The following is an 18,293-nucleotide window of genomic DNA, read 5'->3' as shown; positions in this document are numbered from 1 at the left end:
GTTGGTTATTGTTTAATTGTTTAATTTATAACATTTTTCCCAGGATAAATGATGTTTATAAAAATATTTGAGAAGCCATACTCATATATATATATATATATATATATATATTCAGTTCATTAAGTAAAAAAGAAACTAACAATTATAAACTTAAAAAGGATACTTGGGTCCACAACTTCAACCAAATTATCTGAGTTTAGCAACAAGATGTGCTCTTTACCCTGAAAAGCATGATTGAGGTAATCTTGTTAAGTCTTATAAATTTAAAATGTTAATATAAAAAAATAAAAAAATGGACAACTGACTTTACTTGTAATAATAATTCATCAATTTTGCCACTCTTCTTCAAGGAGAGCAAAGCCTCCTACTGATCAAAAGCATACCTTTTTGCAAAAGGAAGAATTAAAAATAATTATACCATGTAGATATATAAATCAAGAATGAAGGTGCATTTGATGTCTCTATTGGCCTAGGGCAAACAACTGTTACCATGATTCCCTTTTGGTAAAACTGAAATAATAAGTGTGATTATCATAATTGTAAAGTTTTTGATTTTTTATTTAAACATTATACCCTTTCCAAAGAAGAGTTGGGAGTATGTTTCTATTCTATATTAAATAAACCATCTAATTAATGAAATGAAATGATCATTTTACCCTTTCCAAAGAAGAGTTAGGAGGAAAGAAAAAAAAGAAGGGAAAACAAGCATAGAATTAGTGTTTTAATACATTAAGCCTGAATTTTTTTTGGCTTAACCCATCAAATCATTTTGTGTAGAATAAATCAAGATTAAGTTCTTAACCCATTAAGCCCATTAAGTAAAAAAAACAACCCCTTAATCTAATAATATATATAGTATGTAAATGGATGTTTCTTTTTCATTTCTTGTAACTAATAATATATTAATATATACCTATGTATTAATAATTTGGATATAATGAACAATTTAGAATTAAATTCGATTTTGAGCAAGAAAATGACCTTCCTTGGGGACGTGTAGTTTTTTCACTATTGTCCTTTGGTAAGCCTGTTTCTTCATCATCATCCTCTAAGATAAGAAAACAAGGATCATGAGTTAACAAATACTAAAGCTTCATCACGATTACAAATTAGTTACTTAAGCATATATACGTTCATCATGTTTTGTTTGTGTTGCTTGCTGTCAAAATATACATGAAATTTTGATTAATAAGATAATTTATGTTAATAAACTGAAAAAAGAGAGAGTACATGCTCAGGTGAAGAAAATTGAAGAACTTACCACTTTCAACTTTTTGAGAATATTATCAACCTGTGTAGTATCAAATCCCCATTCGTTTGGCTTATCTAAACCAACACCTGTTTTGCATTCAAGTTAGTGGCAAAAGAAACAAAAAAGAAACTTCATTTATACTTTCATACTATGAGAGTGTGAGGCAAAATCACAAAGCAGAGACTGAAAAAATGCTAGCCAACATGTCTAACATTGTGCTTATTAAAAGAAATCACTTCAGTCAAAACCATGGAAGATAGACAAAGATCTTGTAAATGATGTAATGCATCGTCTTTATACAGATTTACCTGAACATAAATGATGACCACTTGAAGCATATCTTTTGGAAGATAACCAGTCACCCAATAGATAGTTGTTTTCGCATTTCCTAGATCTTTTTTGTGAACCCAACAAAATAATAAATATACAGCAAATAAAAATATTAATCAGTTGCAGCTTGGTATACCTTTTTACATGCAGTTATCGGATCATCTGAATAAAATGGAGGTTATCCAACAAGCATCTCATACATTATTGCACCTAGTGACCACCTGCAACAATAGTAATAGTTAAAAACAATCATGAAATAAAAGAAAATGACAAAAATATCCTCAGCAAATATTAATACAACACTAACAGCAAATAGTAATACAACACTAAAAAAATCAGACCAACAATCGTGAAGTCCATGTCATGTAGTAAAAAAGAAACTGTATTACAGGGGCTAAAAAAACAGACTAACAAATAATATTAGAAGATTTCAGCAAATGTGGGTCTGGGATCCTAATCAGACCATACCTACAAGTTTATTTCTTCTAACTCATCAAACATGGAACAAAAGGAAAGGCATCACGTTCTCGTTTTTATTAATAAGGCGTACCAACAAAGAAATTTTCCCAGAAAGTCATTTGTCCCTTGTTCTACTTCCGTTCTCCCCTGTTAATCTGTATTTTTTTCATCTTCTGTACCTTGGTAATTTCCAGATTATATTCTTACAGGAACTAGTCGCACTCTAGGGCTTGTATTACTGAAACTCAAAGGCCTAGAAGATAAATTGTAAATTATCGAATTGATCCTCACAGGCATCAATATTTGGTAACCCTTATCAAATTAGAAGTCACGATATAAAGAAAAAGGAGAAATTAAAGGGATAAATATTGAAAACATAAAGATACATGTGAATATAATCAAATGAAGCATTTCTCACATCATAAAACATATGTAAGAGGTGTTAAAGACTTAATAATATCTGGGGAATTTCATCGAACACTTGGTGTTCGTCTAAAAACCATGGAAAGACAAAGGTAAATTGCAGAAATCAAACACATAAATAAAAAAATGGAGTATAGGCGTTGATAATTCGTTGAAATATGAACAAAAATAGAAACAATAGAGATGCACAATGGATTAACATAATAAATTGAGAAGTAAAAAAAAAACAGATGAACATAAATCGATTTAGGGATGGAAGTTACCACTATGAAGGCCTGAACATGTTTACTCCTTTCTTTCTCTCTCTCTTCTCGTTAAGCTGCTGGCGAGACTTGGTTGGCGACCCCTTTGGCGGAAGATAGCGGGAGGTGTTTAGCGCCCTTAGCGACCTATGACGACCTTCCTAACGACGCCCACTCCTTTGAGCCTGATAATCATATCGAGAGTGCTAGATTCAGATTCGCTTTCTATTCAAAATGTCCAATTTTTTTGTTGGATACGGTCCAAATTTTTACATAGGAGCCACCAAATCATTCAAAACTAGAAAAAGATATGTGAAGAAACGAAAAAATAAAAGCATTACCTAGGTCTCTAACGAAGAAGTTTCAAAGGTGATGACGAGATGTAATCGGGAAGTTAATGGAGCAAAGTTACAGTTCTTCGTTGTGTGTTTTTCGATTAATCTTTGGGGAATCTGAAACAAACGAGAATCAAGATTTGCATTCCTAATATTTAGACTTGAGAGTATAATTAGGGCTTTTTCCAACAATTTCAACATCGAGTGGGAGATATGGTGGTTCCAGTAGGTAGAAGTAAGTGAGGGAAGAAGTAGGCAGCAGTCAATGTCGGGAAGGGGAAGGAAGGAGCGTCCATAATTTGGGTAAGAGGGAAAGGAGAAAAAAAAAGGAAGGCGGGGTTTTTAATTTTTTCAGAATTTCATTTCCCCCCACTGTTAAGGGATGGAACGCGCGTTCCATTAAAAATTATAAAGCGACATCCTTAGACGATGCGCGTTTTATTATAGGTGTCCTCCGTGTTTTTTTTTGTTTAGACACTAATTTAAGGGCACACAATAATGCGTGTCCTCTATTGTTAAATTTTTTGAAGAGATGACACTTTTTTAATGTCACTCTCTTTTGCGTAACATAAATCAACGAGTGTCGTGATTTGCGCGTCGTAAAAGGGTCTTGTTCTTGTAGTGGATGGAACCTTAGAATCACTCGACTGAGTGATTTCATCTATTCCAGTCACAATTTTTCCATTTTCAAATAGTGAAAATGACTGCAATTTGGTCAAGAAAAAAATTTGAAGAAGTAAGACACATGTAGGGCGGCGGTGGTAGTGGCTTTAGGGCGACGATAGTCGTGGGTTCGGGATAGTGGCGGTCCTGTGGTGGTGGATTGAGGTCCTGTGTTTTAAGTTTTTGACTTTGTGTTTGAGAGAGAGAGAGAGAGAGAGAGAGAGAGAGAGAGAGAGAGAGAGAGAGAGAGAGAGAGAGAGAGAACGGTGGGGGTGGGTGGGGAAGAGGAGATAATTCTTTTTTTCTTTTTATTTTTAAAGTAAAATAGTATTAGGATAATTATAAAAAACACAAAAAAAGAGCATAACCGTCTTTTTAAGTTTTTTTGGACCAAAATCACAAGAAGTTTTTGATTTTGGACCTTCTATGCAAGTTGAAAACTTTTTGGACCCTATCCAAAGTTTTTCGTAAACCATAAGGACCAAATTTGCAGTTTTGTCTTACAGATAATATAAATAAACAAAATAACGCACACAATCGTCAATCAGAAAATGGAAATTCAGAAAACAAAAATTACTAACATGGTGTTGTTTTCTTTCTTTTAGTGGATGCTGGAAGTTGTGCAAACCAAAAAAAAAAAAAAAAATTATGATAGCTACATGGTTGGTGGCTGTATTTTTGCGATTTGGAGATGTATATATGAAATACATAAGGAGAATGGAAACAAGTATATATCGATAATAATTAACAGATGATATAATACATCCATTAAAAAAGGTATGTAGAAAGGAAATCAATTTTTTTTGTCCATGATTTTATGGGTTAATATTTGGTAGATTAAAAAATATCGGGAATTAGAAACTAGAAAGGAGATGCTCTAGAAAGATAACAAGTGACAACTAAAGAAACTTGTTGATGTTTTTTCAAAATTCGTTTTACGTCTTTTTTTACATTTTTTTTTCATTTATACAACTTTACTTTTACGTGCTTTTTATACAATTCTTTTTTACATCATTTTTTTTTTACAATTCTTTTTTACATCATTTTTTAAAACTTTTTTACAAGTTTTTTCACAAATCACTTTATAACTTCATTTTTTACTTCGGTTTTATAGACTTTTGACAAGCCATTTTTATAACTTTATTTTTTGTAAAACATACAAAAATAAAGTAAAACGAAGCTAAAAGATAAAGTTTTATAATGAATTGTGAAAAGGATAAAAAAGTGAAGTTGCAAAAAGAGTTGTGATAAAAAGGAAAAAAATAAAGTTGTAAAAATGAATTAGGTAAAAAAAATATTAAGTTACAAAAACAAGTTGCACACTATTAGAAAACTAGGCATCAGCGACAGAAAAAATCCCTAGCTAATTAGTGACTGATTTACAAGGGATATGCCACGAAAATCATTTTTGTAGATAAGGTGTAAATTTTAGCATGTTAGCGAGGGATTAGAAAGGGATTACTGACGGAATCAGAAACTCACAAATATTTCGGTCACTAATTTTTGTTAAGCCCTCCCAAATATTTCATTTCCCCCGCTCCTCATCCCAATTATTTTCATTTCCCCCCATTCTCCCTCCTAAATCGACATTCACTAGTTATCTCTCATGCTTGTTTCTGAAATCCAAAGCCCAAATCGACACTCGTCTTGCAAATCGGCACTCATCCCAAATCGATACTAATAGTCGTCTTCTTTATGTTCCTAAAACTCGATTCCAACAGAAGGAAACCCTAGCCAAGACCCTCGATATCATGACGACCCTTCCTGTCGATGAAATTTAACCCAAGTAAGTTTCTGTCTTTGGCTTCTTTCCTGTAGCTAATGTGCTGGCTCATCTTCTTCAGTTCGTATGTGGCTTCTTTTCTTCTATTCCGACTTTTAGATATGGGAAGAAGCAAAGGACAGAGAGAAACATGAAGACGAGAGTAGGACCACTGCATCTGATTCCTTTTGACCACTTCATCACCGCCGAGCCTGAAATCCCATGAACCACCGTCTCAACCTTTCTCACAAAAATCTTAATTCCTCACTAAGGTTTTCCTCTATATCTATCTAACTGTGTGTTTTTATTTCGTAGAAACAAAAGTTGTTCTGTTTTTTCTTTCTAAATTGGTCTGATTACACAAAATAAATATTTATGATATTTGTTATTTAGATAGTTTTTTTCAGTTTTTTGGTTCGTTTTGGTTGGTGCATGTTTTGTTTGATGTTTGTGAGGAAGGTTCAAGAATGGGAGTGGAAGGTTCTTAACTAAATTAGTTGATTTATATATATCTCTATGTGTGTATACTCTAATGCATGAATTTGTGTGTGTACAAACTCCAGTACTGTTGCAGATCTTTCTAGTGGTGAATTAGTGTTCGAGTCTTTAGCTGAGGTAATTAAATTTCATGTTCACAAATACTTGATACTTTTTAGGAAAAGGTTGGATGTAGTAAGGTACATGGTAATTCTTACCTTTATAGAGTAATTAAGATTTACACTTATTGTAAGTTTGCATTACTTTTTGTAAAATTATAATGTAGTAAGTCTTATTCTTGTGTTGTACATAAAAAACTTGGCAAAATATGTGGTTGTAGATGACATATATTTCATAGATGAAAGCATAATGTATAATTCATTCCATTCCATTTCCAGGCATGTTCTTTGCAAATAGTGAAACAACTAAAACAAACCTTTCTGTGAAGTTAATGCAGGTAGGCAGTTGCATGCTTTTTAACTTTTTTAATGGAAATTAATTTCAGTAATGTTGTATAAATAAGAAAAAGCAAAAATAACCATAAGTATTATAGAATTATGCTTCCATTTATTTATTTATGGATTAGGTTTCATATTTGTAGGTTATCTCAATCATGTTTGTAAGGAAGTAAGAGGAACTATTTGACGAATGCGAGGTCCTAGTTTCTAGTAGTGAAATCGCCAGGAGGTGTAACTTACTCCTAAAGATCAAGGAAACAACTTAACCACTTAACTAGACTTTGGAACTTTTGATTTTTGTTAATAGGTTTAGGAAATAAGAAATTGAATATGAATGATTATTTTGTAAGTCGAATTTAATCATTATTTTGGTAGTGGGATGTCAATGTAATGTTTTGGGGTATAAATTTGAATTTCATTTGTGAATTTTGGTTATCGACCGATTCAGCAGTAATATTAGAAACATAAAAACTACTCATTTACCCATCATTAGCAACGGATTTGCGATAGAATTCACAAAATTTTGGATCATTTTGCGACAACTGAATCCGTAAGTGATCCGTCGCTAAATCTGTCGTTGACCATTAGCGAGCAAGATTTTTTCGACGGCCAGTTTCCGTTGCTAATCCTTTAGCGACGGATTTCCGACGGAAATGTCCGTCGCTGATACCTAGTTTTCTAGTAGTGGCAAGAACATGTAAAACTAAAATGAAAATTTAAATTATAAAACGAATTACGGGAAAACATGAAAAGTAAAGTTGTAAAAACGAAAAATAAATTAATATTGAATAAATGAATTATGAAAAATATATAAAACCAAAGAAAAATATAAAATTAAAAAAATAACTTGTATAAAAACAAGTAAACAAACTAAAAAAGTAAAATTGTAAAGAACCATAAGCAATGTGTAATTTCTACTTCAACCACCATTCTTAGGGAGGAGGGAGTAATTTCCACCCAACCCATTATCACATCAATTTTTGAGCTTTTTTTATTCATCTTTTTCAACCCACAACACACGGAAATCCTATCTTTTTCAACCCACTCAATTAAAAATATATATAAAACAACTAAGATATAAGTTTTAAAACACATGGTACAAGAGAAATTGAGAGAGGGAAAATAGAGAGAGGATGGAGTGGGTTAAGAAACCAATTAAACAATCCGCTGAAAAAGGAATAGTTTTAGCGGTAACTCTATTGCTAATTAAGATTTTATCTTGATTGTTTTGTATTTTTTTTTAATTGAATAAGTTGAATGAGTTGAAAAAGATAGAATTTCTGTATGTTATGGGTTGGGAAAAATTTAAAAAAAAAATGATGTAGCAGCAGGTTTAATGGGTTGGGAAGGGAATGACTCCCTCCTCCCTTAAGAAACAAAAAAAAACGACGACAAAAAAAAAAAAAAAACTGATGTGATAATAGGTTCTGTAGCTTGGGATGGAATAGCTCCCTCATCCATTAAGAAAACAATTCACGATCGCTTATTGCGTTTACTTGATTACAGTATAGTAATTATAAGGTCAGTTACAATCACATTTGTTTCTAAATTATATATGAAATATGACAAGTGTTACCTATGACAACCCATAGAAATAAATAAGGCACGTTAAATTGAATTTTCACCCGCGCGTGAATGTTATTGTACTTGTAAGTTGTAACTTTCGTTTACAGCTGCAAACCTAACAGGTTACGAAATAAGCGATTTAATACATATACCCATGGCTCCAGTTCCTCCACAACTTCTTGTCTCCATATCTATTTGCAGCAAAAATGGACTCTCTCTCTCTCTCTCTCTCTCTCTCTCTCTCTCTCTCTCTCTCTCTCTCTCTCTCTCTCTCTCTCTCTCTCTCTCTCTCTCTCTCTCTCTCTCTCTCTCTCTCTCTCTCTCTCTCTCTCTCTCTCTCTCTCTCTCTCTCTCTCTCTCTCTCTCTCTCTCTCTCTCTCTCTCTCTCTCTCTCTCATGAGTTAATGAATATTGTAGTAATTGTGGCGTGATAGTTCTGGGCAAGAGCATATGCATGAAGGCAGTAATTGCATGCTATATCTTCACCCTTACGCCACTCATGGTTTCCATGCACATTTACATCAATATATATATATATATATATATATATATATATATATATATATATATATATATATATATATATATATATATATATATATATATATATATATATATATATATAGGGTTAGGTTCATGTGAGACGGCCTAATTTTGTGAAACCGTGAGACACATTTTTTTATTTTTTTTAGTTAATTCAAGTTCCGAAAATAATATTAAAATTTTTTTTTTAGATTTTTCCATTTATTTTGCATTTTAATTTTTTTTTAGAATATGTACAGTGTAATATTATATTTGAATATTTCACGTATTTTACAAAAAAAAATAGAATTTTTTTTAATTTTTTTTAGTTAATTCAAGTTCCGAAAATAAGATTTAAATTTTTTTTTTTAGATTTTTCCATTTATTAATATTTTAAAATTATTTTTTAGAATATGTACAGTGTAATATTCTATTAGAATATTTCACGTATTTTACAAAAAAAATAGAATTTTTTTTTATTTTTTTTAGTTAATTCAAGTTCCGAAAATAATATTTAAAAAAAGAATTTTTAGATTTTTCCATTTATTTTGCATTTTAAAATTATTTTTTAGAATATGTCAATGTAATATTCTATTAGAATATTTCACATATTTTTCAAAAAAAAACATGATTTTTTTTTATTTTTTTTAGTTAGTTCAAGTTCCGAAAATAATATTTAAAAAAAGAATTTTTGGATTTTTTCCATTTATTTTGCATTTAAAAATTATTTTTAGTTTTGGTCTCATGGTCTCACAAAATTAGAATGGTCTCAAATGAGCCTGAACCTATATATATATATATATATATATATATATATATATATATAGTTAGGTTCAAATGTTTTCACTATCTATTGTGTGCCTGTATGATTGATTCTGGACCAATCATTTTAGTTATTTTAAGAAAGTAATTAATGCTTATTAAATGATGAAGATGTAATTAATACCTATTATATCTTCAACATGTAATATGCATTAATTACTTTCTTAAAATAACAAAAATGATTGGTCCAGAATCAGTCATACATGCACACAATAGATAGTGAAAACAAAATAACCTAACCCTATATATATATATATATATATATATATATATATATACATAGAGAGAGAGAGAGAGACAGAAAGAGAGAGATAAGTTCAATTGAGAAAATAAAAATGATTGAGAATGAGGGAATCATTCTCGGTCAATCATTTATCTAACAAGTACACTTTAAAAAAATGCACGTGTCATTTTTCATGAAGGGTATCTTTGTAAATTAGCCACTTTTTTATATTATACTTACATGTTCGTTGTTATCAGTTTCCGATTTGATGATATATTTAGCTCGTTTGAATCGGATATGAGTCCGATTTAATGATATATTTAGCTCGTTTGAATCGAATATGAGGATTTCATTATCAAGATTCTTTCTTTATATAACTCGTTAGCAATTATACGTATTTTTTCCATTAATCGTGAAGTTTCACATCTGTGTTTTAGTTTTTTTCTTCGTATTCAGTTTCCAATTTGATCCGGTATGTATATCGTTTGAATCGGATATGTCGGAGTTCATTATCAAGATTATTGCTTTATATAATTTGTTTGGAATTACGTGTATTATTTTTGTTTTTGCTGAAGTTTCGAATATGCATTGGAGTTGTTTCATCGGATTTTTGTTATGTAGTTTGAGATCTTTATTTCAAATTAGAGCGGATTTAATTTTCAATAGGATATATCGTTGTAGTTTTTACACTATGAACTGAGAGAGATTGCTTAATTACATCATCTGATCGAGCTGATTTAAGTTTCATTAAGATATTTTGTACGTTGAGGTGAGATATATTCGAAATTAACCTGGTTTTCATATTCATGACTTTTTTTGTGAGATATATTCGATATTAAGATTGGTTTTGTTTATTTATACAGAACATTTGGTTTATTATGTCAAATTCTAGTGTTATTGATGGAGATTTGTATTCTTTTATGTGTGGGAGTGAAGAAGAAGATGTTGAGAACTTATTTTTTGAAGGTATCAATTATTGAATTATTTTGTTGTTTTTAATTTTGTTGATTATCATTTATTGACTTATGAATATGTTAATATGAATAAATTGTTGTCTTATTCATATATGAATAAACGTGTGATAATTGTAATTTTGAATTTATTATTATTTTTGTTTTATTCATATATGAATAAGTTATGTTTATTTTATATATTTTGAATCCTCGTGAATTTTATGTATTCATATATGAATGTTTTATTAATCCACTAATAAACATTGTTTTTTGTTTTATTCATATGAATTTCATGTATTCATATATGATTGTTTTATTAATATATTATTGTTTTATTCGTACATTATTAGATTGATTTAGATTTATAAGTTTTTAGGTGGTGAATCTTCGAGTAGATGATGCGTAATATTGTGGGGATATAATTGGAGAACATGTTTATAAGCCTGATGTACCTGTTCAACTTATTCCATTTAAAGGTTTAATCTTCAAATCATTAAAGTTGGTAATCAAAATGTATTATGAGTATGCTGAAATTGGTGGTTTTGATGTGAGACTGAGCACGCAGTCAAGGTTTAATAACAAGATTATAAAGAAGAAACATGTTATATGTTATCGTGGTGGCAAACAGAAAAAAAAATATTGTGACACATTGGGTACAAGTGGTGTTAGGAGGAAACGAAATTCAAATTTAAGAGTTATTGGTTGTCAAGCAAATATTATATTTGAATCTGTGTATGAAACTCCAGATTATAAAATTTTTTAGTTTAATGAACTTCACAACCATCCACTTGAGAAGAGAAGTGATTTAAAAAAAAAGCGAGGAAAATGTCATATTTAGAAAAAAAAGTTTATAGTGCGCGCTTCCACATCAAAAATAGGTCCAAGTATGGCTCATAAGTTGATGGCAAGTCTGAGAGGTGGGTATGAGTTTGTAAAGCCCAAAGTAGTTGACTATAAAAATTTAAGGAGATATATCAACAGGGTTATATGTTATAAAGATGCCCAAATCTCATAATGTCTTTCCATGGAGATACCTTCAACATTGCGAAATCACCCAACTGGAATTCTATAGGTCGTCTCCTCTTTTTCTGCATAGGAATTCTGTCGATCCTGGGCCGCTTTCATTCTTTCTCGTACAATTTGAATCTTGTCAGTGGTGTCTTGAATCATTTAGGGCCTCCGAGGATTTTTCTATCTTACATCACGCCCACATAATGGAGTACGAAATTTGCGCCCATATAATGCTTCATTTGGCAGCATTTTGATTGAAGTGTGACAAGAGTTAAGTATTTATCGAAGTTACCACCAAACTCCAAGACGCATGCACGAAGCATATCTTCTACTGTTTGGATTGTTCTCTCCGTCTGACCATCTGTTTGGGGATGATAAGCTGTGCTGAGAGCAACTCAAGATCCCAATTCACGTTGCATACTTGCCCAAAAATGAGAAGTGAAGTGAGTATCACGATCGGAAATAATCTTTAGTGGCATACCATGTCTTGTAACAATTTTGTCCAAGTATACTTGTGCGTATTTCTCTATTGGAGCTTTTGAAATTCCATATGTGCTCTGCTTTGAGTTGTTAAACAAACTCTTTGACTTCTTAATTGATGGTGGTTCTCAAACTTGCACTCTCTTCTCATTGCAGACTCTTGCTCCTTCTTAAATTTGGGTTTATAGACTCAACCCAAGATAAGGTCTTCACTTTTTCTATAACAACAACTCGAATGGTCATATTCTAATGACCATTGATTTCATAACGCAAAAGACACACAACAAAATAGACTCTTGTCTCTATTAGTCTAATACTATCACGGAAGAAATATTCCTTCATATTTTAATGTGATATAATATCTTCATAGTAGGTAGCATTTCTATTTAATGGTTTCTTAATCCTTTAATGAAGGCTGTTATACTTCTATCGACTACCTCGACCATCACCTTCTTCAATTTCCCGACTGAAGTTTCATCACTATACAGAACATGGTTCTCTGAACCAATCAGTTCACTTCGCAGATCTATGTTAGTCAGACTCGATTCTTTATGACCACTAAGGTCTGAACGAAAATCATTTTCTTAGTCATCATCGAAACGAAGGTAATGACATACTTGAACAAAAATGGAATCGATTACTAGCTTCTTGGTAACCTTATGACTTTCCCTGATCCAAGTGTGAGTCATGTGCTTCCAGTAGTATAGGCCTTTACTACTATTCACACCTACTCATACTCATCCCATGTATTGTCTTGTACTTTTCCAAGTCACCATTCAAAAGTTTTCACAAAGCAACTTATCACACCTGAGTGTGTTCAAACAAGTACATACAACAATTTCTCCTAGACTCAACTAGGGATTTTGCGTTTCTATCAAACATATCTTGGATTTCCTAAATTCATCTTCTAGAATCCTTTTTATGCATAAGCTCGATCTAACACATCTTAATATTTTTTGTTAGGTCATTAGGAATTTCACTTCTAAATTGTTCATATAAATTCTTTCTCGGGTAGTGTCTACTCTGCAAGACACACTATACTAGAATTTACCCTAGTAGTGTGGAGACAAACGGTCTCCAACTATCGATATCATTTTCTAACTCATGCAAGTCACCATGCACATTTATTCATTTCATTATCCTTTCATGACATCATCATTCCTTTATATGGGAAAATTTTCTTCTCATAGGTTTATCTTTTAAGTCTACTTTATAGGAATCTATCCTAGGAAGTCGGCATTTTAACTGCATCTCAACATCCTCTACTAACTTCGACTTGGTTCTCTGTCATTCCTAACAACAACATCTCTTCTCATACAACACTATGAGTGTATATCTTCTTCGACTATATACTCTACCTTACTCTGACTAGTAAATCATTCATCCTTTCATAACTAGATAACTCATTTCACCATCCTAACCATGCATGTTAAAGTCGGTTTAACATACTATGGAACTTTCATAAGGATGTGATAGAAGTCAATTGTCACTCAGTATTATTAAATACTAAGTCTGAGCATCTTGTATAAGGTTGCATATCAGCTCTTATCATACTACTCGAACTGCATACTACATTACAATATTAGACAAAGTCTTGGCTATTGAGTTTGAAAACTTTGTTAGCCTTTCTTTTAATCTCCATTGAATTCTTCTTAATCTTGCATAATCATCAATTCCGATATCGTCGAAGTATTTATCACCATTTTCAATTCTTCTAACTCTGTAAGCAATCACTGCTTCAATCTGTTCAGCGGGGGAACAACTTCATGGATTACACCAAAACATTCATCTCGTCCGAATGTACTTTGAACACACAACATTCCTCCAAAGGTGTTATTATTTCATCAAACATAGTTTGAATGTACAACACTAATCTATAGGTATTAATACATTATTTACGGTATCACTTGATAGATTTTATTTTACGATATCCCCCAACTATTTATTTATGAAGTTATCGATGTCAACTATCGTAAGTCTCCTTATCACCTCGAAAAGTTTCATGCCGAGAAGATATCAAAGTTGGACAAGGATATAGGAATCAGGTTAACAAGAAAATTATATTCTTCTATTTCTATAACACAATCTCTATAGACTCTTCCAACAAGTAATGACACACTTTCCATAGTATTTATATGAAACGGTTGGGCGAGTGCAAAATAAGAAATTTGAAAAGAACGCAAAAATCATGAGACACAAAAGAATCTGAGGCATCAGAATCAAATAAGATGTGAGCAGGTCTAGAATTAACGAGAAATGTACCAGTCACAACATTCGGGTCCTCGCGAGCCTCCTCTGCGTTAATCTGGAATACACGGCTTTTAGCTTTTAGCACTTACTCCTTTTTAGTTGAAGTACTCATCGGTTGTTGAATGGAAGCTTGACTTCCCGCCATTTGGCTAATAAGAGTAGGGCAGAAATGTTTCCTATGGCCAGTAACACCACAAACATAGCATGTAACATTCTTCCTCGGGCAAACGGGCTTCGTGTGACCCTTTTCCCTGCATCCATAGCAAATCACCGATCCTTTTCTGTTCTTAATTGACCCTTGTGTTTCTTTCCACATTTTCGACACGATGGTGACTGAAGAGAAAAAGATTGTGACCTACCGCGGCCACGAAAGGTATTATGAGACTGTACTTGTCTGCTAGGATCAGATCAAGCAGATTGAGTCGATGGAATAGAGGAAACATAAACAGTTTGATTGACACGTGGATGCTTCGAAACAGAAAGAGTGGCACCATATATCTCTAAGTCGTGCTCACGTTTTTGGGTATATTATTTATCTTTTAGCACATATTAGCATATAAGGCATCTCCCTTAAAGTATGCTAGTACACACTATAGAAAGTGAGGTATTCAACCTAAGGCATGCTATAACAATTCAATTAGCATATAATATTAATTACGGCATATATCCTACTTAAGTTTTTCCTATGGTTTGTATCCATATACTCACAATGAATTCGTTCATATATTGAACTTCCGACAGCTTAAGTCTAAATACTAATCCGTGGTATTTAGTTCACTTAAACTACTACTTTGATACCATGATTGAAAGACCCCTTTCATACTTAACATTATCATAAAGTCAAAAAACATGCTAAATGCAAATTGATATTTTATTACAAAAGACTAGATACAAACCGACTAACGAGTTTTTACAAAGTTTTATATATTACGTAACTACCCAGGAATTTCATACACTAAGTACAAAAAGTAGTAGTATTAACTATTCTAAATCTTCCAACAGTAAATGTTTATACTAAATGCTTATCACATACAATAGTTAAACACTTAGAGGGATAAGCGGGTGACGCTTAGTGAGTTCAAAAATACTTACAATATACGTTGTGCCATATATATAATAATATGATAGAACCAAAGAGGGACAAAGAACAACAAAGGCATATGTGTATCATATGAGAGACTTTCCATATCAACCAATGATTTGATTCAAAGATTTACGATCAATGAGACACAATGATTTCAACATGATATACATCATAAAAACTCCAACTTAAGAGACACAAAAAATTCCATTTATGCTTATCATTTTGTTAGCATATACAGGCTTTCAGCCCTACCTAGCCCTATGCCAACACCAAAGTGATACGAGTCATTCTCTACATGGCCATAGGCACAAATCCATTACGAAAGTGATACGAGACATGATCTACATGGCCAAAGGCATAATACCAATACCAAAGTGATACGAGTCATTCTCTACATGGGCAAAGGCATAAATCCATTACCAAAGTGATACGAGACATGATCTACATGGCCAAAGGTATTAAAACTATTACTTGAATAACACAGGAAAGCACATTGCAAATATAACACATAACATACAATTGTCCCTATATTGAACTCACCGTGAAATAACCAAATGATAAAATGATAAAATTGGGCAGCACTTCGTTTCTAAAAATGACTTTCTTTGACGAAACCGAGAGTTTTTGTTGAAAACCAGGCTTTACATGGGCAGAGTTTCGACTAAAAATATTATTTTCTCGGGGTCTTCGGTGCTCCCAGGCTTACTTCGGGTGTTAGGGTAGTTCCCTAGGCTTCGGGGGGTGTTAGGGTACTTTGAAAGAGAGTAGAGGGTTAAAGAGAATCAAAATTGTAAACAAAATTCGGAAAACCTCGCTTCCTTTTATAGTGGTCCAAGGGCTCGCATTACGCTGGGTGTACCTTCGTACGCTGCATATAGGTGAGACGTGGCTTCTGATCGGAACCCGGGCATCAAACGTGGCTGATGCGTGTCAATATGCGAAGGAAGGGCGACGTGGCCGTCTCCTGACCTTGTTTCCGAGTACGCTGGGCGTACGTACGAAGTACGCTGTGCGTACTTCTCTGGTCCAGCCTCGTAATTTGTGCCATAAACTTCAAAATTTCATATCTTTCGCATACGAGCTATGTTTTTGACGTTCTTTACATCCATGCGTAGGTGAGATTATACTCTACAACTTTCATTTAGATTTCATCGCTAATTTTGATTTCATTTTAATATTATATTTCCAACAGGCCGGGACAGGAAAAGTCCGTTAAAAATTCATAACTTCTTCATCCGACGTCCGTTTTCGTTTGTCTTTTTACCGTTGTACTACTATTAACGAGACCTTCAATTCTAGTTTAAGTTGTGTTGGCTAAAAATCACTCGATCTTTATTTCAAGTTTCGGGTTGTGTATTGTTATGCCGAATCTTAGAAAAATCATAACTTCCTCATACGAAGTCAGATTTGGACGTTCTTTTTATGAAAGTTCTCGTTTAACGAATACTACGACTTTAGTTTAGATCACAAAGGCTAAAAAGTAATTTATCATAAACACACTTTTTACGTCATATTGTGTCATGCCGGTTCGGTCGCGAAACTTCAAGAAGTCATAACTCGGATTTCGATAAATTTTCGCCTAATTGTTTCTAACGAGATAATCTACAACTTTAAATAAAATTATTTTTACTTATTTCTAACTTTATATTTTCATTAAATTCAATAGTTGACTTTTGATCAGAATCTCATAAGACTTCCAATACTTCCCGAATAATTCAAAACATAGTTTTACTTCAAATCTCATAAAATTATCTTGTTAGAACTCAATGCTCAAAACCATATAATATTTAATAATATTCATTTTTAAATTAACAAAACACGATAACTGAACGTGTATGTTACAGATGGTGCAGTCGTATGCAAGCTTATGAGTGTTTCTATTCTTGTTCCAAAAGAGATTAATATTCATGTTCCTCAAGTTCAATGCAATAAAGGTTCTGGAATCATGAAAAGAATTCCAAGTGTCGGTGAAGTGGTATATGAAAATTCTAAAAAAGAACATAGAATGTGTTTAGGATGTGGAAAACGAGTTCCTCACAATTTAAGTACATGTCCAGTAAGAATTGCAATTGCTCAATCAACAAAAGACATTTAGGGGTTTTGTGTTTTTATTTTTTTTATGTTTTTTGGTTTTATTCATTTATGAATATATGCAGATAATAACCATAAACAATAATATTCATGTATGAACAATACACATTTATATTTATATGGTAAATTGAGATTTGAAATATATGTTCTTTTAAAATGAATACATCATATTTGTTTTTTAAATAAGTTATATTGATATGGTAAATTTATATGTGAAATACACATATTATTTGTAAATTATTCATAAATGAATACATAATATGTGGATTCATTTATCATTGAGGATGTTATTATTTACATATTAAAGATGAATGAATATACAATGTTGGTATTCAATTATGAATAAACTTAAATAAAATTGAAAACTAACATAAATGAATACAAATATGTGAAATTTTTTATACTAATAAATAAGTTATATTCATATATGAACTTTGTTATGTTCATATCTGAACTTTGATATACTAACATATTACTCCTAACTTAATCGTAATTGAATATATCACATTCGTATTCATTTATGAATAAACAAAATTAAACTTTGAAAATATTTGAATATACAAAAATGATAGAAATAAGAAAACTTGTTTCTACTAATAAATAAGTTATATTCATATATGAAATTTGTTATATTCATATATGAACTTTGTTATACTAACATATTACTCCTAACTTAAGCATAAATGAATATATCATATTCGTATTCATTTATGAATAAACAGAAATAAACTTTGAAAATATTTGAATATAAAAAACTGACAGAAATAAACAAAGTTGTTTCTATTACATAATCATTCAACACAAGATAATAAAACCTATTCACAAGCATTTCACAAACTATTTAAACGATGTTCAATAACGTTTAACAAACCATCTAAAACTTGTTTCGC

At 31.8% G+C, this 18,293-nt stretch overlaps 2 long non-coding RNA genes across 5 annotated transcripts; one reads left to right on the top strand and one right to left on the bottom strand.

Moving 5' to 3' along the window:
* Window positions 1–914: 914 nt before the first annotated feature.
* On the bottom strand, window positions 915–2,202 carry LOC145072126 (uncharacterized). Its single transcript, XR_013690930.1, has 4 exons — window positions 2,133–2,202; window positions 1,719–1,803; window positions 1,262–1,338; window positions 915–1,048 (listed from the first exon to the last, which is right to left on the bottom strand). It is a non-coding gene; the product is annotated as an uncharacterized LOC145072126 (long non-coding RNA).
* A 2,845-nt stretch (window positions 2,203–5,047) lies between these two features.
* On the top strand, window positions 5,048–6,836 carry LOC145077050 (uncharacterized). Of its 4 annotated transcripts, XR_013692925.1 has the most exons (4): window positions 5,048–5,738; window positions 6,030–6,081; window positions 6,342–6,400; window positions 6,545–6,836. It is a non-coding gene; the product is annotated as an uncharacterized LOC145077050 (long non-coding RNA). The 4 variants fall into 4 exon arrangements; XR_013692922.1 differs by having other exon boundaries at window positions 5,048–6,081; XR_013692923.1 differs by having other exon boundaries at window positions 5,048–6,081; window positions 6,530–6,836.
* The last annotated feature ends 11,457 nt before the right edge of the window (window positions 6,837–18,293 follow it).

The sequence above is a fragment of the Lactuca serriola genome, chromosome 9 (assembly GCF_051521515.1).
Source record: "Lactuca serriola cultivar US96UC23 chromosome 9, Lser_US96UC23_V15, whole genome shotgun sequence".
In the NCBI taxonomy this organism is placed as follows: domain Eukaryota; kingdom Viridiplantae; phylum Streptophyta; class Magnoliopsida; order Asterales; family Asteraceae; genus Lactuca; species Lactuca serriola.
Note: the sequence above shows the minus strand (reverse complement) of the source record. Positions and strands in the feature narration are given on the sequence as shown.